Genomic DNA, 7226 nt, shown 5'->3' with positions numbered 1-7226 from the left:
TGGCGAGTTTTACGGACGTATTTTCTGCGCTCTTACGTCCGTAAAACTCGCTAGTGTGACTCCAGCCTAATTTGCAATCTTTTGCAAATTTCTCAGCAGTTTTCCTTGCATTTCTTTCCTTTAAATTTTGCAGTCTGCTATTTTTCTTGTGTTATTTCACTTGCATTTTTACCAATACAAGTCACATCCATCTTTAATCATGTGATTCCAATATTATCTATAGAATCACATGAGTTGAAATTTAAAAAATAAAGTAAAATACATTCATTGACATCATTGAAAACTGCAGGAAAAACGCTGAGGCTATGTGCACACGTTGCGGAATGGTGTTCGGATTTTTCCGCAGTGTTTTTGGTAAATCTGCAGGTAAACCAAACTGCGGATTTACAGCGGAATTACCACGGATTTACCGTGTTTTTTCCACGTTTTTTTGTGCGGATTCCACCTGTGGTTTTACACCTGCGGATTTCTATTGTGGAGCAGGTGTAAAATGCTGCGGAATCCGCACAAAGAATTGACCTGCTGCGGAAAAAACAACGCTGCGTTTCCGAGCGTTTTTTTCCCCACAGCATGTGCACTGCGGATATTGTTTTCTATACGTTTACATGGTACTGTACAATGCATGGAAAACTGCTGCAGATCTGCAGGGTAAAATCCGCTGCGCATCCGCAGCAAAATCCGCAGCGTGTGCACATAGCCTGAAAGGTTTAACATGCTGCAGATTTAAATCTGCACCAAATCTGCAAGTCACAAATAAGCAACGTGTGCATGCGAAATCAGGATTCTCATTAACTTTGCTGGCATCTATAAGGGTATGTCTCCACGTTCAGGATTGCATCAGGATTTGGTCAGTATTTTTCATCAGTATTTGTAAGCCAAAACCAGGAGTGGGTGATAAATGCAGAAGTGGTGCATATGTTTCTATTATACTTTTCCTCTAAGGGTCCCTTTCCACTTGCGAGGAAAACGGACGCGTGCAATCCGATAAAAAATCGGATTGCACTCGGACCAATGTTAGTTAATAGGTGTCTTTTGATTTGCGATTTTTTTCTCAGCCGAAATCGGACTGAGAAAAATCTGGATCGGCTGAGAAAAAAATCGCAGCATGCTGCGTATTGCTGCGATTCTCGGACGAGACTCGCCAATGCAAGTCAATGGGTGCGAGAAAAAAATCGCACAGCACTCGCACCATGCGAGTTCTGTCCGATTTTTACGCACCGGTGACCTTTGAAAAGCCGGTAATTCAGCGCGGTGTACAGTAAAATCACACTGACAGGTTAGAATAGACTAGATATATACACATAGAATGTGTCTATATACATATATATATGTCAGTGAGACATCTATATATGTATATTTATATTTAATGCAGCGCTAGATAGCATTAAAGCCGCTAATTCAATTGCCGGCTTTGCATTTCTCCTTCACAAACCCGACAGGATATGAGACATGGTTTACATACAGTAAACCATCTCATATCCCCCTTTTTTTTGCATATTCCACATTACTAATGTTAGTAGCGTGTATGTGCAAAATTTCAGCGCTGTAGCTGCTGAAATAAAGGGTTAAATGGCGGAAAAAATTGGCGTGGGCTCCCGCGCAATTTTCTCCGCCAGAGCGGTAAAGCCAGTGACTGAGGGCAGATATTAATAGCCAGGAGAGGGTCCATGGTTATTGGCCCCCCCGTGGCTAAAAACATCTGCCCCCAGCCACCCCAGAAAAGGCACATCTGGAAGATGCGCCTATTCTGGCACTTGGCCACTCTCTTCCCACTCCCTGTAGCGGTGGGATATGGGGTAATGAAGGGTTAATGTCACCTTGCTATTGTAAGGTGACATTAAGCCAGATTAATAATGGAGAGGCGTCAATTATGTCACCTATCCATTATTAATCCAATTGTATGAAAGGGTTAAAAAACACACACACACGTTATTAAAATTATTTTAATGAAATAAACACACAGGTTGTATTAGTATTTTATTGCTCTCTCAATCCACCTGAAGACCCTCGCTTGGCAAAATAATAAACCCACAATACATACCATCCGAGGATCTGTCAGGTCCCACGATGTAAATCCTTCTGAAGGGGTTAAATCAATTTACAGGCAGGAGCTGCGCTAAAGCACTCGCTCCTGTCTGTAATCCCCGGGTGCTGAAAGGAAAGCTGGGTGATCTGTACTTACATTGAGTTGCGGTGAGGCGCCCTCTGGTGGATGAACTCATATGAACTCGAGCGTGGGAGCCCACGCCAATTTTTTCCGCCATTTAACCCTTTATTTTAGCAGCTACAGCAAACAAATTTTGCACATACACACTAGTAATATTAGTAGTGCAATATATGCAATATGCAAAAAAAAGGGGGATATGCGATGGTTTACTGTATGTAAACCATGTCTCATATCATGTCGGGTTTGTGAAGGAGAAATGAAAAGCCGGCAATTGAATTACCGGCTTTTCACTAACACCGCTGCGTATTTCTCGCAAGTCACACTGCTGGTCCGTGTGGAATCCGTATTTTTTTCGCCCCCATAGACTTTCATTGGCGTATTTTTTGCGCAATACGCTGACAAACGCAGCATGCTGCGATTTTGTACGGCCGTAGAAAGCCGTATAATACGGATCCGTAATATACGGCTGATAGGACCAGACCCATTGAGAATTGTTGTGCCGTTTGTTTGGCGAGTTTTACGGACGTATTTTCTGCGCTCTTACGTCCGTAAAACTCGCTAGTGTGACTCCAGCCTAATTTGCAATCTTTTGCAAATTTCTCAGCAGTTTTCCTTGCATTTCTTTCCTTTAAATTTTGCAGTCTGCTATTTTTCTTGTGTTATTTCACTTGCATTTTTACCAATACAAGTCACATCCATCTTTAATCATGTGATTCCAATATTATCTATAGAATCACATGAGTTGAAATTTAAAAAATAAAGTAAAATACATTCATTGACATCATTGAAAACTGCAGGAAAAACGCTGAGGCTATGTGCACACGTTGCGGAATGGTGTTCGGATTTTTCCGCAGTGTTTTTGGTAAATCTGCAGGTAAACCAAACTGCGGATTTACAGCGGAATTACCACGGATTTACCGTGTTTTTTCCACGTTTTTTTGTGCGGATTCCACCTGTGGTTTTACACCTGCGGATTTCTATTGTGGAGCAGGTGTAAAATGCTGCGGAATCCGCACAAAGAATTGACCTGCTGCGGAAAAAACAACGCTGCGTTTCCGAGCGTTTTTTTCCCCACAGCATGTGCACTGCGGATATTGTTTTCTATACGTTTACATGGTACTGTACAATGCATGGAAAACTGCTGCAGATCTGCAGGGTAAAATCCGCTGCGCATCCGCAGCAAAATCCGCAGCGTGTGCACATAGCCTGAAAGGTTTAACATGCTGCAGATTTAAATCTGCACCAAATCTGCAAGTCACAAATAAGCAACGTGTGCATGCGAAATCAGGATTCTCATTAACTTTGCTGGCATCTATAAGGGTATGTCTCCACGTTCAGGATTGCATCAGGATTTGGTCAGTATTTTTCATCAGTATTTGTAAGCCAAAACCAGGAGTGGGTGATAAATGCAGAAGTGGTGCATATGTTTCTATTATACTTTTCCTCTAAGGGTCCCTTTCCACTTGCGAGGAAAACGGACGCGTGCAATCCGATAAAAAATCGGATTGCACTCGGACCAATGTTAGTTAATAGGTGTCTTTTGATTTGCGATTTTTTTCTCAGCCGAAATCGGACTGAGAAAAATCTGGATCGGCTGAGAAAAAAATCGCAGCATGCTGCGTATTGCTGCGATTCTCGGACGAGACTCGCCAATGCAAGTCAATGGGTGCGAGAAAAAAATCGCACAGCACTCGCACCATGCGAGTTCTGTCCGATTTTTACGCACCGGTGACCTTTGAAAAGCCGGTAATTCAGCGCGGTGTACAGTAAAATCACACTGACAGGTTAGAATAGACTAGATATATACACATAGAATGTGTCTATATACATATATATATGTCAGTGAGACATCTATATATGTATATTTATATTTAATGCAGCGCTAGATAGCATTAAAGCCGCTAATTCAATTGCCGGCTTTGCATTTCTCCTTCACAAACCCGACAGGATATGAGACATGGTTTACATACAGTAAACCATCTCATATCCCCCTTTTTTTTGCATATTCCACATTACTAATGTTAGTAGCGTGTATGTGCAAAATTTCAGCGCTGTAGCTGCTGAAATAAAGGGTTAAATGGCGGAAAAAATTGGCGTGGGCTCCCGCGCAATTTTCTCCGCCAGAGCGGTAAAGCCAGTGACTGAGGGCAGATATTAATAGCCAGGAGAGGGTCCATGGTTATTGGCCCCCCCGTGGCTAAAAACATCTGCCCCCAGCCACCCCAGAAAAGGCACATCTGGAAGATGCGCCTATTCTGGCACTTGGCCACTCTCTTCCCACTCCCTGTAGCGGTGGGATATGGGGTAATGAAGGGTTAATGCCACCTTGGTATTGTAAGGTGACATTAAGCCAGATTAATAATGGAGAGGCGTCAATTATGACATCTATCCATTATTAATCCAATTGTAGGAAAGGGTTAAAAAACACACACACATGATTTAAAAGTAGTTTAATGAAATAAACACAGCGGTTGTTGTAATAATTTATTGTTCTCTCAATCCATCAGGAAACCCTCGCTTGGCAAAATAATAACCGCACAAGATACATACCTTCTGATGTCCGATCATGTCCCACGAGGTAATCCATCTGAAGGGGTTAACTAATATTACAGGCAGAGCTGCGATAAACCACTCACTGGTGCCTGTAATCCCCCGGGTGCTGAAAGGAAAGCAGGATCTGTACTTACATTGAGTCGCGGTGATGCGCCCTCTGGTGGATGTTCTCATAAACTGCAGCCTGGGAACTTTTTCCCACGCTCCAGGTCATATGAGGACATCCACCAGGGGGCGCATCACCGCGACTGAAGGAAATGTAGGTCAATGACCTACATTTCATTCATTCGCCGGGGAATTACAAGCAGGAGCACACAGCTGCATTTAGCAGGGCTCCTGCCTGTAATATTAGTTAACCCCTTCAGATGGATTACATCGTGGGACGTGATCTGACATCTGAGGGTATGTATCTTGTGCGTTTATTATGTTGCCAAGCGAGGGTGTTGCTGATGGATTGAGAGAGCAATAAATTATTACAACAACCGCTGTGTTTATTTCATTAAACTACTTTGTAATCATGTGTGTGTGTGTTTTTTAACCCTTTCCTACAATTGGATTAATAATGGATAGGTGACATAATTGACGCCTCTCCATTATTAATCTGGCTTAATGTCACCTTCCAATAGCAAGGTGGCATTAACCCTTCATTACCCCATATCCCACCGCTACAGGGAGTGGGAAGAGAGTGGCCAAGTGCCAGAATAGGCGCATCTTCCAGATGTGCCTTTTCTGGGGTGGCTGGGGGCAGATGTTTTTAGCCACGGGGGGGCCAATAACCATGGACCCTCTCCTGGCTATTAATATCTGCCCTCAGTCACTGGCTTTACCGCTCTGGCGGAGAAAATTGCGCGGGAGCCCACGCCAATTTTTTCCGCGAGTTAACCCTTAAATTTAATAGCTACAGCACCCAAATTTTGCACGTACACACTACTAACATTAGTAGTGTGGAATATGCAAAAAAAAAGGGGATATGAGATGGTTTACTGTATGTAAACCATGTCTCATATCATGTCGGGTTTGTGAAGGAGAAATTAAAAGCCGGCAATTGAATTAGCGGCTTTTAAGCTATCTAGCGCTGCATTAAATATAAATCTAGATATATAGGTGTCTCACTGACATATATATATGTATATATACCTATTCTATGTGTATATATCAACTCTATTCTAACCTGTCAGTGTGATTTTACTGTACACCGCGCTGAATTGCCGGCTTTTCAAAGGACACCGGTGCGTACAAATCGGACAGTAATACGGATGTCATACGGATGATGCGATTATAAAAAACGGATGATGCGATTAAAAATCGCATTGTACTCGCATGACACTCGCATGAAAATCGCATACGTTCCATCCGTTTTTTCGGTCCAGATTACGGACCGTTTTTTATCTCGCAAGTGGAAAGGGACCCTTATTGTTCCACTCCTCGTTTTGGCTTACAAATACTGATGAAAAATCCTGACCAAATCCTGATGCAATCCTGAACATGGACACATACCCTAAAGCCTTCATATTCAGGATTTGTGACCAATCTGCGCTGAAAAAATGCAGCAAAAATACAACATGTGCACACATCCTATCATAAAAATTTGAACAGAAAAACTTAGCGAACCAGCAAGGCTGCATTCCCACAATTAGTTGTTGGTGAGTTTTTGATATTTTATTTTTAGTATTTTGAGTATTTTAAAAAAATGCAAGTAACCTATTTTAGTTAATGTGCAGAAATGGTGCAGAAAATCTGCAACGTCAAAAACTCACCAAAAGCTCATCGTGGGAACCTTGCCCAAGAGAAATTGTCATGTTGAGAATTTGAAACACGCACCACAGGTCAGTTTATGCTGAGTTAAAAAATAAAACACAGTGGGCAGGAGATTTCTATAAATCCCATCCACTCTGCTGGAACTGTAAGGCGACATTCACATGTTCAGTATTTGGTAAGTTTTTTACCTCAGTATTTGTACACCAAAACCCAGGAGTGGAACAATCAGAGGAAAAGTATAAGGCCGGCATCACACTGGCGTTTTAAACAGCTGAGTGCAATGCGATAAAAAATCGCATTGCACTCGGACCAATGTTCAGCTATGGGGCAGCTCCCAGCAGCCGACTTTTTGTCGGCCATTTTCCTGATGCCGAGACAATCGCAGCATGCTGCGATTGTCTTGGACTGAGGAAAACTCTCGGCTCAATCGCACCCATATGAGCCTATGGGAGCGAGTGAGACAATGCACATCACTTGGATATCATCCGAGTGATGTGCGTTATAAGCGGACCCCAGCAATGGAGGAGATGGAGAAATTCATTTCTCCGCCTCCTCCGCAGCTGTGCTCCGATCCTCCCTGTGCAAGAGAATCAGAGCACAGACGCATGACACTCGGCTCCTGCTCTGCTGCGAGCAGGAGCCGAGAGTCATTAGCATATCGCATTCGATGCTCTCGCATCGGATGCAATATGCCTGTGTGATGCCGGCCTAAAGCAGGAATCAGACCAGCGTATAGAATCCGATGTGA

Source organism: Ranitomeya variabilis, chromosome 2 (genome assembly GCF_051348905.1).
Source record: "Ranitomeya variabilis isolate aRanVar5 chromosome 2, aRanVar5.hap1, whole genome shotgun sequence".
Classification (NCBI taxonomy): domain Eukaryota; kingdom Metazoa; phylum Chordata; class Amphibia; order Anura; family Dendrobatidae; genus Ranitomeya; species Ranitomeya variabilis.
Note: the sequence above shows the minus strand (reverse complement) of the source record.